The following is an 18949-nucleotide window of genomic DNA, read 5'->3' on the forward strand; positions in this document are numbered from 1 at the left end:
TGTTGCGCCGATCCAAGCCCACCTAACCTACACTAGCCCACTATCCTCCATATGCCTATCCAATGCCCGCTTAAATGCCCATAATGAGGGAGAGTCCACCACTGCTACTGGCAGGGCATTCCATGAACTCACGACTCGCTGAGTAAAGAACCTACCCCTAACATCTGTCCTATACCTACCCCCCCTTAATTTAAAGCTATGCCCCCTTGTAATAGCTGACTCCATACATGGAGAAAGATTTTCACTGTCGACACTATCTAAACCCTTAATCATCTTGTACACCTCTATCAAGTCACCCCTAAACCTTCTTTTCTCCAATGAAAACAACCCCAAGTGCCTCAGCCTTTCCTCATACGATCTTTCTACCATACCAGGCAACATCCTGGTAAACCTCCTCTGCACCCGTTCCAGTGCCTCCACATCCTTCCTATAATATGGCGACCAAAACTGCACACAATACTCCAGATGCGGCCGCACCAGAGTCTTATACAACTGCAACATGAAAGTATGTTAAAACGTTGCTAATTTTGATGAGAAAGATGTCAAAGACTTCTTTATTTCATTTGAAAAATCGGCTAGGCAGATGGAGTGGTCAGAAAACTTGTGAATAATGCTAGTTCAGACTGAGCTGGTAGGCAGAGCTAGTGAAGTGTGTGCAGCACTGTCAGATGAGAGGTCAAGGGATTATGCAGGTGTCAAACAAGGTATTTTAAGTGCAGAAGCATACGGACAATGGCTCAGAAATAAAAAGAAGGAACCAGGTCTGGCTTATGTTGGGTTCACAAGAATTAAAGTTAAAAATCACACAACACCAGGTTCTAGTCCAATTTGGAAGCACTAGCTTTCAAAGTGCTGCTTCTTCATCAGGTGGTTGTGGAGCAGAATCAGAAGACACATGATTTATAGCAACAGGATTGCAGTGTCATGGAAGGTAATATTAATCAAATTTAGATTAAGTCTTTTATCTTTTGGAATGATCGTGTTGGCTTCAGTTATTTCATATGTAAATCACAGAACTTTTTCAAAGTTACATTCTCAAGATATCTTTAACAATAGGTGCTATCTCAGCTCAGGTAATGCATTAAAAGTGTGTGACGTTACAGTATGTCTGTGTCCCAGTGTACAGAATCTTACATGGATTTATGCAGTTTTTGAGCAAAATAAAATGTAATTCTGCAAGTACAAATTCACCCCACAAACTTATATATGTGTGCAGGCATGGAGACCGAATGTGTGTGTGTGTGCGCGCGTGCATGTTTGGTACTTGCAGAATTACATTTTACATTGTTCAAAAACTGTAAATCCATGTAAGATTCCATAAGTCCCACTTTAGAAATAGAATCAGTCCTATAGACAGACATACACATGGTGACCCTTTCTCATACACAAGCTCGCTCCCATACACACCCCACACACTGACACCCACGGACGCACTCTCTCACAGACTTATACCCCATTACACACACACACATACAACTACACACACTCTCTCACAGACACCCCCACACGCACACACACACTTGGTCTCCATGCATGCACACGCATATAGGTTTGTGGGGTGAATTTGTACTTGCAGAATTTAACCTCACACCTTCAATGCATTATCTGAGCTGAGATGGCAACTATTGTCAAAGTCACCTTGAGAATGCAGCTTTGATAAAGTTCTGGGATTTACATATGAAATAACCTAAACAAACATGATCATTCTAAAAGATGAAAGATTTTTAATCTAAATTTATTTAATATTACATTCCATGACATTGCAATCCTGTTGCTATAAATCATGTGTCTTCTGATTCTGCTCCACAACCACTTGATGAAGAAGCAGTGCTTTGAAAACTAATGCCTCCAAATAAACCTGTTGGACTATAACCTGGTGTTGTGTGATTTTTAACTTTGCCCACCCTAGTCCAACACCAGCACCTCTGAAAGAATTAAACATAGTCATTTTGATGGTTGGCCTTAAAGATGGACCAGACCTATGAGATTATTCTGCTGTAAGAGTTTAAACACTCACTTACAGAGATTATAAGAATTCATGTGGATGAACATAAAGTTCAAAAATGAGAAGAGTGGCAGAGATGGCAGATGAATATGCATTGGTGCATGAGGTGAAATTTAGCTTCCGGCACGAATTCCATCCTGTCAGGGATAGAAATTGCGAAAAGGGGAGATACTACAGTACAAACCAAAGAGTAGTGCACACTGATAATAGTTTACACAGGTTAGAAATGAAGCCAATGAGGGTGGAAAGGAGATGAAAGGTGTAATGAAGGGGGCCACAGAAATTACAGTGCCAATGGTTTAAGAGGGGCACTGGGAATAGGGGTTTTCCTTGCCAGAAGATAGGATATGTAAGGTGACATTGCTGTTTGTTGAAGAAAGGCACCGTGGGAAAAGAAAGATAAGAGAGGTAGGCAGCTAGTGCAGGAGTCTTCTGTGGCTATCCCCATTTCAAACAAGTATGCTGTTTTGGAAAATGATGGATTCTCAGAGGAAAAGAGCACGAACAGCCAAGTTTCTGGTATTGAGAATGGTTCTAACGCAACGAGGGCTACGTCAGGTTCCAAGAGATCAATTGTGTTAGGGGAATCTCTAGCCTGAGGTACAGACAGATGTTTCTGTGGCCAGCAGTGACAAATCAGAACAGCTTGTTGCTTCCCTGGTGCCAGGATCAAGGATGTCTCAGAGAGGGTTCAGAACGTTCTGAAGGGGGAGACAGGCCAGCAAGTGGTCATAGTCCACATTGGAACCAACAACGTAGGAAGGGAAAAGGGTGAGATTCTGGAGGGAGATTATAGAAAGTTAGGCAGGAATTTAAAAAGGAGGTCCTCGAGAGTAGTAATATCTGGATTACTCCTGGAGCTATGAGCTAGTGAGGGCAGGAATAGGAGGATAGAGCAGATGAATGCATGGCTGAGGACCTGGTGTATGGGAGAAGGATTCACATTTTTGGATCATTGGAATCTCTTTTGGGGTAGACATGACCTGTACAAGAAGGATGGATTGCACCTAAATTAGAAGGGGACTAATATACTGGCAGGGAGATTTTCTGGAGCTGCTCGGGAGGTCTTAAGCTTATAAAGTGGGGGGGCGTAGGCAGGATGTGTGTGAGTGTGTGTGGACCCAGGTTGATAGTGAGGAAAGAGATCAATCTGAGACTGGTACAGTTGAGAACAGAAGTGAATCAAACAGTCAGGGCAGGCAGGGAACAAGGTAGGACTGATGAATTAAACTGCATTTATTTCAATGCAAGGGGCCGAACAGGGAAGGCAGATGAACTCAGGGCATGGTTAGGAACATGGTGCTGGGATATCATAGCAATTACAGAAACATGGCTCAGGGATGGGCAGGACTGGCAGCTCTGAGGGAGGATATTCCTGGAAATACATCCAGGGAAGTTATTTGGGAAGATCTGAGAAATAAAGGGATGATCACCTTATTGGGATTGTAATGTAGACCCGCTAATAGTCAGAGGGAAATTGAGAAACAAACTGGTAAGGAGATCTCAGCTATCTGTAAGAATAACAGAGTGGTTAGGGTAGAGGATTTTAACTTCCCAAACATAGACTGGGACTGCCATTGTGTTAAGGGTTTAGATGGAGAGGAATTTCCTACGTGTGTGCAAGAAAATTTTCTGATTCAGTATGTGGATGTACTTTCTAGAGAAGTTGAAAAACTTGACCTAATCTTGGGAAATAAGGCAGGGCAGGTGACTGAGGTGTCAGTGGGGGAGCACTTTGGGGCCAGTGACCATAATTCTATTAGATTTAAAATAATGATGGAAAAGGATCGATCAGATCTAAAAGTTGAAGTTCTAAATTGGAGAAAGGCCAATTTTGACGGTATTAGGCAAGAACTTTCAAAAGCTGATTGGGGCCAGATGTTCGCAGGTAAAGGGACGGCTGGAAAATGGGAAGCCTTCAGAAATGAGATTACGAGAATCCAGAGAAAGTATATGCCTGTTAGGGTGAAAGGAAAGGCTGGTAGGTATAGGGAATGCTGGATGACTAAAGAAATTGAGGGTTTGGTTAAGAAAAAGAAGGAAGCATATGTCAGGTATAGACAGGATAGATCGAGTGAATCCTTAGAAGAGTATAAAGGCAGTAGGAGTATACTTAAGAGGGAAATCAGGAGGGCAAAAAGGGGATATGAGATAGCTTTGGCAAATAGAATTAAGGAGAATCCAAAAGGTTTTTACAAATACATTTAGGACAAAATGGTAACTAGGGAGAGAATAGAGCCCCTCAAAGATCAGAAAGGCAGCCTTTGTATGGAGTTGCAGAAAATGGGGGAGAGTAAAAACAAGTATTTTGCATCGGTATTTACTGTGGAAAAGGAAGATATAGAATGTAGGGAAATAGATGGTTACACCTTGATAACTGTCCATATTACAGAGGAGGAAGTGCTGATTGTCTTGAAATGCATAAAGGTGGATAAATCTCACAGGACCTGATCAGGTGTACCCTAGAACTCTGTGGGAAGCTAGAGAAATGATTGTTGGGCCTCTTGCTGAGATATTTGGATCATCGATAGCCACAGGTGAGGTGCAGGAAGACTGGAGGTTGACTAACGTGGAGTCACTGTTTAAGAAGGGTGGTAAGGGTAGTCGCAGGGAACTATATACCAGTGAGTCTGACGTCGATGGTGGGCAAGTTGCTGGAGGGAATCCTGAGGGACAGGATGTACATGTATTTGGAAAGGCAAGGACTGATTAGGGATAGTCAACATGGCTTTGTGTGTGGGAAATCAGGTCTCACAAACTTGACTGAGTTTTTTGAGGAAGTAACAAAGAGGATTGATGAGGGCAGAGCAGTAGATGTGATCTCTATTGACTTCAGTAGGGCGTTCGACAAGGTTCGCGATGGGAGACTGGTTAGCAAGGTTAGATTTCACGGTATACAGGGGGAACTAGCCATTTGGATACAGAACTGGCTCAAAGGTAGAAGGCAGAGGGTGGTGGTGAAAGGTTGCTTTTCAGACTGGAAGCCTGAGACCAGTGGAGTGCCACAAGGATCGGTGCTGGGTCCTCTACTTTTTGTCATTTACATAAGTGATTTGGATGCAAGCATAAAAACTATAGCTAGTAAGTTTGCAGATGACACCAAAATTGGAGGTGTAGTGGACAGCGAAGAAGATTACCTGAGATGACAACAGGATCTTGATCAGATGGGTCAATGGGCTGAGAAGTGGCAGATGGAGTTTAATTCAGATGAATGCGAGGTGCTGCATTTTGCGAAAGCAAATCTTAGCAGGACTCATACACTTAAGGGTAAGGTCCAAGGGAGTGTTACTGAACAAAGAGATCTTGGAGTGCAGGTTCACAGCTCCTTGAAAGTGGAGTCGCAGGTTGATAGGATAGTGAAGAAGGTGTTTTGTATGCTTTCCTTTATTGGTCAGAGTACTGAGTACAGGAGTTGGGAGGTCATGTTGCAGCTGTACAGGGAATTGGTTAGGCCACTGTTGGAATATTGCATGCAATTCTGGTCTCCTTCCTATTGGAAAGATGTTGTGAAACTTGAAAGGGTTCAGAAAAGATTTAAAGGATGTTGCAGCGTTGGCGGATTTCAGAGAGGTTGAATAGGTTAGGCCTGTTTTCCTGGAGCGTCAGAGGCTGAGGGGTGACCTTATAGAGGTTTACAAAATTATGAGGGGCATGGGTAGGGCAAATAGACAAAGTTTTGTCCCTGGGGTGGGGGACTTCTGAACTAGAGGGCATAGGTTTAGGGTGAGAGGGGACAGATATGAAAGAGACCCCAGAGGGCAGCGTTTTCACACTCAGGGTGGTACGTGTATGGAATGAGCTTCCAGAAGAAGTGGTGGAGGCTGGTACAATTGCAACATTTAAGAGGCATTTGGATGATTATATGAATAGGAAGGGTTTGGAGGGATATGAGCCCGCTGCTGGCAGGTGGGACTAGATTGGATTGGGATGTCTGGTCGGCATGGACAGGTTCACCGAAGGGTCCTTTTCCATGCTGTACATCTCTATGACTCGATGTGGTAGAAGAGGCTAAGCTAGTATCATTAATGAAAATAGTGAAGGAAACCCCAACATGTGTTGAGGAGCTGCAGGAGAGTGCACAGCCTAGATAGGGGCTGGCTATGGAGCCAATGCCTGATCTCTATAAAGCCTTCACCTCTATGGGTAAAGTTTACTCAGAAATAACATAGAGAGAAGGGAAAGAAGTTGTCATTTTGAGAGAATGGGAGATTCAATCAGTCTCTCATAGTAAGAGATGAACCTATTTGCACTCTTTCTTACATGTTACTCAAGAGAGTGGTAATTTGTGGAATAGATGAACAGAAATTTAGCATTCCCTTGTGTAAGATCAGGTTGGAGAGTAAAATCAGGATTGGAGTAGTTACAGTGGAAGTGATTGACAGATGGTCAGTTCAAAGAATCCAGTTCTTCCTTGGGAATGACTTAGTCCAACAACTTAATCCAAGGTGGGATTAACAACCCTTGTTGTGGAGAAGCCAAAGGAAGACCAGGGAACGAAGGAGTTGATAGAAAAATACCCTGGAATTTTTCCATACTGCATAGGAACAAGATCGCACTGTCATAAGTCACAGCACGAAACAAAAACTAAAAAGAAAGATGAAGGAGTTGAGGTTCAGTTAGCAGACACCCTGCTTGATGCAATGATGCAGGAAAAATCTGAACAGGCAAAGGGTCAGGCAGAAGTGTTTTGTCCTGGAAAGGCTAATGCAATTACAACAGAAAATAAGACAGATAGACTTACAACAATATATTGGGGCAGCACGGTGGTTCAGTGGTTAGCCCTGCTGCCTCACAGCACCATGGACCCAGATTTGATTTCAGCCTCGGATGCCTATCTGCGTGGAGTTTGTACATTCTCCCTGTGTCTGCATGGGTTTGCTCCGAGGACTCCGGTTTCCTTCCACAGTCCAAAGATATGCAGGTCAGGTGAATTGGCTATGCTAAACTGCCCATAGGTACATTAGTTAGAGGGAAAGGGGTCTGGGCGGGTTACTCTTCAGAGGGTTGGTGTGGACTTGTTGGGCCAAAGGGCCTCTTCCCACACTGAAGGAAATCTAATAGAAAGATAAGACAATAAAAAATATATTGATGCATACTCAGGAATAGAATCAAAATGTATTCCTGACAGTTATTATCTTTAAGATAGATCCCGAAGACAAAACTGGAGACCACAACAGGTTAGTGCAGCGGAGAAATGTGCGGAAGTGCATCAGATTGGGTTGCTGGTAGCATACAGGCAGAAAGTGTTACAGGTAGCACATGAATTACCAGTTGGAGGTTACCTAGGTATAAGGAAGACTCAGGCTAAGGTACAAAAGCATTTCTATTGGCCTGGCCTGCACAAAGATGTGGTTAAATTTTGCTGTACATGTCATACATGCCAAATAGTAGGTAAGCCACAGGCAGTAATAAAACCAGCACCTTTGTTGCCAATTCCAGCATTCAAAGAACTTTTTGCGTGGATTATGATTGATTGTGTATGTCCCCTCCCTAAAAAAATTCTATTGGGAACCACTACTTGCTAACCAAAATGGGTATGTCTACCAGATTTCTGGAGGTAATTCCATTAGATTAGGGTGGTAGAGATGTTTGTAGCTTTCTTCTACAAGCTACAGAAAGTTTGTAGCTTTCTTCAGATAGATTCAGTTAGATACAGGATAAGAGATCCCTTCAAAGCCAGGTTTAGTGGTCCCCATCAAACTGAGAAAAAGTTGAGACAGGTCAACTCACTGCTAAAGATGCCAGATAGAAAACAAACTGAATCATGACTGTCATATGAATATGTTGAAAACTTATTATAACAGAGACAGGGAACTGGAGAAATAGGTGTTAGTTACTGCTTTGCAGAATAAGGAATCAAATCCAGGTGGAGTTTTATGTACCTCAAAATATGTTAAACAATGAGGAAGTCCTTGAGGAGTGGGATAGGTTAGTGAACTGTCTGTCTCAGGAGCAAAGAACCCAGTTGAAAGGTTTGTTGTAGTAATACGAGGAATAAGATGGAGAGCACTAATATTATTGTGCATAAGGTGGAAGTAGGAAATGTTGTTCTGATAAAACAACACCCCTGTGGACTTAATCCTTTCAAAAACACACTAGTCCAGAAGGATGTGGATGCAATGCTCAATGAAGATATCATCGAACCAAGTCGGAGCAAATAGAGTTCGGTGATGGTCCCCAAACCCGACGGGACTCAATGATTTTGTGCGGACCTTTGGAAGGTCGATGCTGTAACAAATTCACATTCATACCCAATACCAAGATTGGAGGACTGTGTCCAGAGTGTTGGACAAGCCAGTTACATTAAAAAGTTGAACTTACTGCGTGGTTATTGGCAAGTACCTTTGATCAGAGAAAGTGAAAGACGTTTCTGTGTTTGTGACCCCAAATGGGCTATATCAATTCAAAGTGATGCCACATTCGACCAGCCACATTCCAAAGACTCATGAACAGAGTTTTGGCTGGATTAACAACTTGTGCAATTTATCTGGATGAAGCAGTGATCTTTAGCGAGTTAGAGAAAGATCACAGGATACAGTTGGCTAAGCTTTTTGAGTGGTTACGAGAAGCAAAACTGGTAATAACCTTAAAGAAATCAGAATTCGCAAAGGCAGAGGTGATGATCTTGGGACATAAGATCAGTCACGGCCAACCTCGAAGAAAGAGGTGTTTCGATTTTTGGCACTCAGCAGATTCTACTGGGAATTTGTCCCAAACTTGAGCAGTATGGTGGCACCGCTAACAGAATTATTGAAGTAGAACAAAAATTTTCGGTAGACAGAACAATGCCAGAAAACATTTGAAAATCTAACTTCATAATTAACCACCACAGCAGTTTTAGCTACATCAAATTTTTGAAACCCTTCAAAGCTACCATCAATGCTAGCGACATCGGAGTTGGAGCTGTCTGCTACAAGATGATGATGATGATGGAATTGAATGGCCATCTGGCTACTTTTCAAGGAAACAGCACCCACCAGAGAAAATACAATTTAAAAAGAATTATTGAGTTTGGTACTGTCCTTACAACATTTTAACGCTTTTATGATGAACAGTGTGTTGGAGACAGTTGTGTACATGGACCACAACCTCTTACATTCTAGAAAAGCTGTAAAGATAAAATTATGAGACTATTTCATTGGAGTCTTACGTTACTGACTTTTAATTTACAAATTGTACATGTTTCAGATCATAAAAATGTGATAGCAGATGTGTTATTGTGGATTTAAAGGAAAAAGTATAGTTAAGATTGAACAGATTCCAGTGTTATATATATGTGTGCAGTTGTTGACATGAATTTCGATTAATATCCTATGTATTTCATTGTAAAGGGATTAAAAAGTTAAGAAAACCATCTTTTCATTATGATGGTTCATTTTTTTCTTAAAGGGTGAGGTGTTATGAAGTTGAAAGTGTGTACTGTACCTTTAAGAGAGAGTGAATGCTGTTCTGCACTGAGAGCTGTGTGATATGACTAGATGGCAGTCTCAGAGTGTACTGGAAAATTGAAAATATGTTACATTTGGCTGTGAAATAGATACCTGAATTGGTTGCTGTTTTGACAACAATTTAAATTTAACCAATCAATTTAAATTATGCCCCAGGATGCGAAAACCCAGTCACGTTTGAATTTATTGTTTTACAAACATTCAACCAATGAGATAATTTGATGTTGCATATATTTAAAAGCAAGCATTTTGAAAATTAGACAGAGCAACTGCCATTGAGAGAGACCCAAGAAATTAGGAAACACTCTCCATCAAAGGTACCATTTCATATGAAACATATTCACAGTAAAAAGAGAGAAGCTGACCCAGGGAGATATTCAGCTGGAAAAAGAAACATACCGAAGATGACAGCCGTTGTATGGTTTTGAAATTAAATTGATGTATTTGAATAAGTATTTTATTGGAACAGCATATTGTTATAGATTTGGAAGCAGGTAATAAGCAGTTAATGAGAGAGGGGCTTAGGTTGTGAATATTTATTGTTTAATGCTCACTTTTAGAGTGAAAGAATGGTGGAATTCGGCAGTTCTCTGCCACTCATTTTAACAGATTACGAGGCAGGGTGAACTTTTCTGGGTGTTTGGTTTAATTAACAGAAGGGTTCAAAACCATGTTGTGACAATTGTCTTCCCTGACCAACATCTGCCTCAGGCTACGATAGTGCTTCAGTGAAGCTCAGCACAAGCTGGATAAACAGTAACTCATCGTCTGCTTGGATTCAATATTGAGTTCAATCATTTTGGGTCCTGAGCACCTTCTCCCATTCTTTATCCCAACCTGCACCCACCAGGCCTTGAGCTAACAGCACAATCTATTGCCAGCTCCTAATGCTCACCACTGGCAGGTATGCATTCACTGAGGCTGGCCTTTACCCATTCCTTTGTCTGCTCAGCTGTTGTTCTGTCTCTCTGGGCTCCATTTAATGTTTACTCCTCTCCATTTTCCCCACACCATCTTCAGCATATATCTCAACCTTTTCCTCGCTACAAACAGTTTTTGTTTAATTACTTACAGTGTGGAAATAGGCCCTTCGGCCCATCAAGTCCACACCGACACTCCGAAGAGCAACTCACCCAGACCCACTCCCCTACATTCACCCCTTCGCCTAACACTACGGGCAATTTAGCATGACCAATTCACCTGACCCGCACATTTTTTGGACTGTGGGAGGAAACCGGAGCACCCAGAGGAAACCCACACAGACACAGGGAGAATGTGCAACTAGAAAGTTCTGTTGTAGCTGTAGTGAACTTCACAACTAATTGTCTGAACGTTTGACAAGACATTGTCAATGGAGATATTTCTTCTGTCCAATGTATGGAATTACGGGGAGTGTTGTTGGGAAATTAGGATTTACTACTTAGGTTGTAAACTTGTGTAGCAATAATTGTGTTTAGGAACAGATCAGAAATTAGCCAGGGGCCAGAGAATCAACATACACACAGAAAGTAGGGATACCTTTGGTATAGTTTGTGACTATATGTTGGTCTGGGCTCAGCGAGGGTACATCACCTTATCTAGGGTGACATACAGCAGAGAAAACAGGTTGAAGAGTTGGTGGAAGCAGCTAAATTGCCCAGTCAGGATTCAGGTGGTCTCTAAATCTTCCACATCCTTCTTATAATGAGGCGACCAGAACTAAACACAATATTTCAGGTGTGGTCTAAACAGGGCTCTTTAGAGTTTCTGCATAGCCTCGTGGCTCTTAACCTCAATTCCCCTACTAATGAAAACCAACACACCATATGTCTTCTTAACAACCCTATCAACCTGGGTGGCAACTTTGAGGGATCTATGGACATGGACCCAAAGTAAAGGGAGTCTGATTGCTTGTATGACATAGTAACAGGAAAACTAAATTGTGAATCATGAGTAGGCCATGACATGAGGAGTGGTGGAGGTAAACATTTGTATCAAGGCACGGTGGCACAGTGGTTAGCACTGCTGCCTCACAGCACCAGAGACCCGGGTTCAATTCCCACCTCAGGCGACTGACTGTGTGGAGTTTGCACATTCTCCTCCAGGTGCTCCGGTTTCCTCCCACAGTCCAAAGATGTGCAGGTCAGGTGAATTGGCCATGCTAAATTGCCCATAGTGTTAGGTAAGGGGTAGATGTAGGGGTATGGGTGGGTTACGCTTCGGCAGGGCGATGTGGACTTGTTGGGCCAAAGGGCCTGTTTCCACACTGTAAGTAATCTAATCTAATCTAATATGAAACGGTGATGCTGGCTGTGGCAGCCCTACCCCATCCAGCCACATGGAGAATAGATTTCAGAAAGAGAACTGGTTGATTAAGATGGAGCCTAACAAATATTACGTGCAAAGAATCCCAAATCAGGGCAAAAGCCAGTGAAATTTACGTGTGTACAAAGGATAGTGTCAATATGTCTTACATAGCCAAAATATTCAATGTTACTGTTAGCTGTATGCCCTGGTGCAATGCATTTAGTATAGGCATGAGCCTGAAAGGGGGAGGATTGAAATAGTCAGAAAATGGTTTTAGCAAACTGCAAGGTAGGAAGTGTGATGATGCTGCTCCTTTAACAAGGTTATGTTGTCCTTGGCTTTTTTTTTCAGAGCGGTTATAAAGACACAGATTCTGGGGTGTCTAGTTTGGATGGGTTTTAGGGCCAGTTTAATTATAGCTAACAGATACTGCCTCAGGCAAAAGGCTTTCAAGTTTTAAAATAAACACTGGTACAGAGAAAGGGTAGTGGCCAGTTCTCCCAGCTTAGCTGGTCTCTGGTTTGGTTTGGTTTGGGTTTCAGCCATCCAGCTGTTGAGAGCAAGCAGTAAGGGTGTGTGTGGGAGGATTGTTGCAGGAATTTGGAACAGCATCATTTAAGTTGGGTTAGTCTGTTGGATTTTCAAATAGGTTGTTGTTCTATATTCTGTTCTCTTTTGTCTGTGTTTCATTCAGTAATTTTGCAAATAAATTCTGTTTTGTTTAAACCAAGTGGTTCAACCAACTGAATCCTGACTGGAAGATTCACTTTATACTTGCTTAAAACAACTAGCAAAGATTGAGCTATTTTCTTGGAATGTTTTTAGGAGTCTGGCCTGGTCCATAACAGATTGAGGGCTCTTTGTGGGATTGCTCTATAGTTCCGATTGGGATTAGGTTTGTTGGATTCGAAGGCAACAAGTGTTAGGTGCTAGCGTCTTTTGTTCTGGGTGCGGTAGGTTTAAACAGTGCTTAGGATAACAATGGGTCTTTCAGTCACTCAGAGTTCACTGGGAGTGGAAGAAGTGACTTTACGGGTTTTACAAAAGGTGAATAAAGCAAAGCTGTTGGAATTAGCCAATAAGCTGGAGTTGGAGCTGCCTTATTCAGTGAGGAAAGGAGAGATAATTACAGTAATAGCTCAGCATTTAAATTTGGTGGAAGCACCATCAGAATCTTTACCAGATGGCTAAAATTCAAATGAAAATGAAGCAGCTTGAATTAGAGGCAAAGGACAAGAAAAGGGAAACAGAGGTGAAACAGATTGAATAACGATGTAAAGCAGAGGCAAGAGAAGAAAAACAAATCGCTCTCGCAGAACAAAAAGAAAAGGGAGAGAAAGAGACAGACAGAGAGGAAATGAAGAAAGGGAGGGAATTTGAATTTAGGAAGTTGCAACTCAGACAGGAGTTCAAAAGTTCACTTCCTGAAGTAGTGCGAACTCATGTGGAAGAGCAGAGAGTTAAAATGGCAAGATTAGCAGCTGAAGTGGCTGATGGTTGTGAATCAGTCTATAAATCAAAGTTCAACTTCCTGAATCAATTTCAAACCCCTAAATTTAAAACTATGACCCCCCTTTACTGGCCATCAACATCCAAGAAAAAAGGCTCTCACTGTCCACCCTATCTAACCCTCTGATTATCTTATATGTCTCTATTAATTTACATTTCAACCCTCTTCTCTCTAAAGAAAACAGCATCAAATCTTCAGTCTTTTCTCATCAACCCTTCCCTCCAAAACAGGCAACAACCTGGTAAATTTCCCCTGTACCCTTTCCAATGCTTCCACATCCTTCCTATAATGTGGTGACTAGAACTGTACGCAATACCCCAAGTGTGGCCACACCAGAGTTTTGTACAATTGCAACATGATCTCATGGCTCCAAAACTCAATCCCTCTTGCACTAAAAGCTAACATATCTTACACCTTCTTAACAATCCTTTCAACCTGGGTGGTAACTTTCAGATATCTATGTACTGTACATGGACGCTGAGATCTCTCTGCTCATCCACATTACCAAGAATCTTATCATTAGCCCAGTACTCTGCATTCCTGTTGCTCCTTCCAAAATGAACAACCTCACACTTTTTTTCCTCATTACACTACATTTGCCACCTCTCCACCCAGTCTGCAGCTTGTCTATGTTCCTCTGTAACCTGTAACATCCTTCGGCACTGTTCACAACTCTACTGACCGTAGTGTCATCTGCAAATTTACTAACCCATCTTTCTATGCCCTCATCCAGGTCATTTATAAAAATGACAAACAGTAGTCACCCCAAAACATATCCTTGAGGTAGATTACTTGTAACTGAACTTCAGGATGAGTAACAGGAATTCATGGTGAGACAACAAGTGTTGGACTGAGGTTAGATTGTCTAGTGAGGAGTGGAGAAGTCATGGTAGGAGTACTAGACAAAATCTCAGCTCCAGAAATACAATTTGTCCTTGCTAACAATATAGCTGGTTCATAGGTGGGAGGTCTGCTTACTGTGGTTGAAAAGACAATGGAAAGTCAGGCAACTGAACTATTGCAGGACAAATACTCTGGGATTTTTCCCAACTGTATGGTAATGAGGTCACAAAGTCACCAGTTGAAACAGAGTTCAAAGAATGTGGACAGGAAAATTGAAGTGGATTGAGCAGAGACCCTGTTTGAGCAAATGGTTGCGACAAACGAGGAGCAGGTAGATTACAAAACAGAGACATAAACTGAATTACAGCAAAAAGATGAGAATCTAAGCCAATTGTTTCAAAAATCACACACAGAAGAAGAATCTAGATGTATCTAGATGTGCTGCTATCTTAAAATTGATGTCTTAATGGGGAAATGGAGCCCAAATCACGTTCCTGTTATTGGACATTAATAACTGGCCCCACAAATGCAAAAGCAAAGGTAATTGGGGAGTTTCCGATACAATCGACAAAAAGAGCAGTCCTGGGATTGACACGATTTTATCAGAAATTTATACCAAGTTTTAGCAGTGTGGTTGCTCCACTCACTGAATGTATCCGTTGCTCCCGATGCGGTCTCCTCTACATTGGGGAGACTGGGCGCCTCCTAGCAGAGCGCTTTAGGGAACATCTCCGAGACACCCGCACCAATCAACCAAATCGCCCCATGGCCAACATTTCAACTCCCCCTCCCAGTCTGCCGAGGATATGGAGGTGCTGGGCCTCCTCCACCGCCGCTCCCTCACCACCAGATGCATGGAAGAAGAACGCCTCATCTTCCGCCTCGGAACACTTCAACCCCAGGGCATCAATGTGGATTTCAACAGTTTCCTCATTTCCCCTTCCCCCACCTCATCCTAGTTTCTAACCTCCAGCAACACGATCCCCTTGACTTGTCCGGACTTGTCCGACCTGCCCAGCTCCTTTTCCACCAATCCACTCCACCCTCTCCTCCCTGACCTATCACCTTCATCTCCTCCCCCACTGACCTATTGTACTCTATGCTACTCTCTCCCCACCCCCACCCTCCTCTAGCTTATCTCTCCACGCTTCAGGCTCTCTGCCTTTATTCCTGATGAAGGGCTTTTGCCCGAAACGTCGATTTTGCCTGTCCTCGGATGCTGCCTGAATTGCCGTGCTCTTCCAGCACGACTGATCCAGAATCTGGTTTCCAGCATCTGCAGTCATTGCTTTTACCTCTGAGAAATGGAGGTGTTCGGTGGCAGTAGTAAACAGACTAAAACAGAATGTTGTAATGCATGTTTGCATCTTTGTAGTCTACAATATATATGGGTGCTGTAGGGTACTAACAGTGTAAGGCTAAGGGGTTTTAAAATTAAGCCATCTTTGGATATTGAAGGTTCATTTTTTTCACAGGGAAGATGTGACAATGTTGCTCTTTTAACAAGGTTATGTAGTCCTTGGGTTTTTTTTTCAGAACAGTCATGAAGACACAGCTTCCTGGGTGCCTGGTTTTGATGGGTTTTAGGGCCAGTTTGATTATAACTAACAGATACTGATTCAGGCAAAAAGTTTTCAAGTTTAAAGGCAAACACTTGTACAATGAAAGGGAGGTGGCCAGTTCTCCCAGATCAGCATATCTCTGGTTTGGAGAAAGTGAGGACTGCAGATGCTGGAGATCAGAGTTGAGAGTATAGTGCTGGAAAAGCACAGCAGATCAGGCAGCATCCGAGAAGCAGGAGAATCGCCGTTTCAGGCGTAAGCCCTTCATCAGGAAACATACATCAGGTATGGATTACTTTTAGCAGTCTGGATACTCACTGAAAGTAGTCAGTCAGTTTTGAGGCTGCTGGTCAAAGAAACAGCTACATGGAAGAAAGTGTTCCTCGCTGAATCTCTCTGTTAGCTCTCTCTCTCTCTCTCCTGTAAGACCCTGTGCTTTACCTTTTGTGCCAAGGGGGTGTTTATGGGCATTGTTGCAGGAATTTGAAACAACATCATTAAGTTAGGATAATCTGTTGGGTTTTCAGACAGGTTGTTATTCTGTATTCTGTTTCATTTTGTTTGTGTTTCATTTGATAATCTTGCAAATAAATTCTGTTTTGTTTAAAACTAAGTGGTTTGACCAGCTGCATCCTTCTTGGACTACCCACTTACCCCTGCTTAAAACAACTAGCAACAGTTAGGTTTGGGGCTACTTTCTTGAAGTGTTTTAAGGGGGTCTGGCCTGGTTCATAATAGGTGTCAGAATTCTCCAGAGTTGACATGTGATACTAATGTCACCATTACGTGTGAAAATGTGACCATGACCCTGAGTCCACATAGTCTAACTATGACTCGTAAACAAAAACATAGTAAAGGCCAACAGCATCTCCGGGGAGAGTTAGTTGTGTGGCTCTTATGCCAGGATATAAGCTGGGCAGGTAGGTTTTGACCTGACAGAGGCTGAAGTACCGGAATGGTTTTCCATCACCGTGAAACAGTTGTTTGTCCACCTTTTAGGCTTACAGTTGGGTGGCACAGAGGTTATGTCAGAGAAAGGTTTCAGGAAGAAAACTAGAGAATTATGAGAAATTTCAGGAGCAGGAGTAGCGACAGTAAATATATTGGATTGAGCTTCAACAGGTGAACAGTTTCAGAGTCTGCAGGAGAAGATGTGTAGAATTGTAGACAGGGCGGTCAAGATCAGATCAAAACAGGTCAGTTCAGCAAAAGGCCCTCCCAGGTTACAGTAGATGCCATGGGATTTTTGAAGCCCCTGCAAACTATGGCCAACTCACTCATCAACCGTTTGGCTCGCACATCCATGAAGAACATACAGAAGAGACATGCATAAACAAAAACAGAAATTGCTGCAAAAGCTCAGCAGGTCTGGCAGCATCTATGGAGAGAAATCAGAATTAAAGTTTCGGGTCCAGTGACCCTTCCTCAGAACTGATGGCAGCTGGGAAAATATTGGTTTTAATAAAGGGGATAGAGTGGCAGTAAAGGGGTAAGAAGTAAGCAATAGGGGAGGGTATAGAGTCACAAGAGAGAAAATGGCAGTTGGACAGACAAAGGAGTGCATAATGATCAGTTTAGGAGGATGTCATAGTGCAGGACACTGACCCAGCTAGCTCAGAGCCAGTACTGAGAGTGCGCAGAACCTCTCCCATTCCTGTTTATATCTGTCAGCCAGGGCTCCCTGAGTGGACCAGGTTAACAGCCCCAATCAGGGAACTCAGATTCCATGAGGTCCATCTGGCTGGCCGCATTATAATCACTTCCGAAGTGAGCAACAGTTTCCATCTGCTCAGAATCTAAAACTCAGGAGAATAATCTAAAACCTACAACCAGAGATTACAGGGAGGAAATTTGGAAACATTTTAACCCATAAAGATGTTTAGAACATTCTGCCAACAGTCAGAAATGAATCCGAGATTAATTGATCCATGTGAACTATGATTGTCAGTTTTGTATTAATCAGTACAAGTAGTAAGGAAGATGAGGCAAAGGCAGCCAAACATAAGGAAAACTGCAGAACTGCTGTGACCGACTTACATTTTGGAACATGGTCAAAGGGGGTAAATAATCTTTTCATCTGCTTGTTCCTGATTTGCTTCCTCACAAGAGCACAATGTTCCTGTATCAATTGTCCCTTATACATAGAGCATGGAATATAGAAGAGTTCGGCAGAGAGCAGGCCTCCGGATCTCGATGGTGCTTTCTTCATAAGACATGCCCTCCAGTCCAGGCAGCATCCTGGTAAATCTCCTCTGCACCACCTCTAAAGCTTCCACACCTTTCCTATAATGAGGCAACCAGAATTGAACACAATATTCCAAGTGAACTCTTACTAGGGCTCTATAGAGCTGCAGCACAACCTCGTGGCTCTAAACTCAATCCCCTTACTAATGAAAGCCAACAGACCACACGCCTTCTTAACAATCCTATCAACCTGGGTGGTAACTTTGAGGGATCTATGGACATGGAACCCAAGAGCTCTCTGTTCTCCACCCAGCCAAGTATCCTGTCTTTAACATTGCAATCTGCATTCAAATTCAACCTTCAAAATTGAATCACTTCATATTTTTGCAGGTTGAACTCCCTCTGCCACTTCTCAGCCCAACTCTGTATCCTGTCAATGTTATATCCACACTGTCTACAGCTCCACCAACCTTTGTGCCATTGGCAAACGTACTAAACCATTATTCCACTTCCTCATCCAAGTCATTTATAAAAATCACAAAGGGCAGAAGTCCCAGAACAGATCCCTGCAGAACACCACTGGTCACCGAGCTACAGGCTGAATACTTTCCATCTCTCACCACTCACTATCTTCTATGGGCCAGCCAATTCTGTATCCAGACAGACAGGTTTCCCTGTTTTCCATGCCACTTTAATTTCTGAATGAATCTATCACGGGAATCTTTATCAAATGCCGTTATAGCCACTCCCTGAGTAATCCTCCGTTACTTTTAGGAATGATTGTTTAATACGTATGGCTCTGAACGTTAGTCCTGCCTGTAACAGAAACCATATTGTCATCACTTGCCCCATCACACACTTTCATATTGCTTTCAGAGGTCTGTAAGTCTACCCTTCTGCCTTTCATTTCTTAGAGAAAGAATCAGTGACCTACTCTTTATTTACTGACAGGGAAACCCTCTTAACGCAGGCTCCATATTGCTTGTTTTTATTTTGCAATGCCTCTTTGGCATCTGAAATTCTCTGTTAACCTGAAATGCTGTATTAGTTAAGATTTGGCGATGCTGGTGTTGGACTGGGGTGTACAAAGTTCAAAATCACACAACACCAG

This window comes from Chiloscyllium plagiosum, unplaced genomic scaffold, assembly GCF_037043375.1.
Source record: "Chiloscyllium plagiosum isolate Xiang-an unplaced genomic scaffold, Cpla_swu_hap1 HiC_scaffold_29, whole genome shotgun sequence".
Lineage (NCBI taxonomy): Eukaryota > Metazoa > Chordata > Chondrichthyes > Orectolobiformes > Hemiscylliidae > Chiloscyllium > Chiloscyllium plagiosum.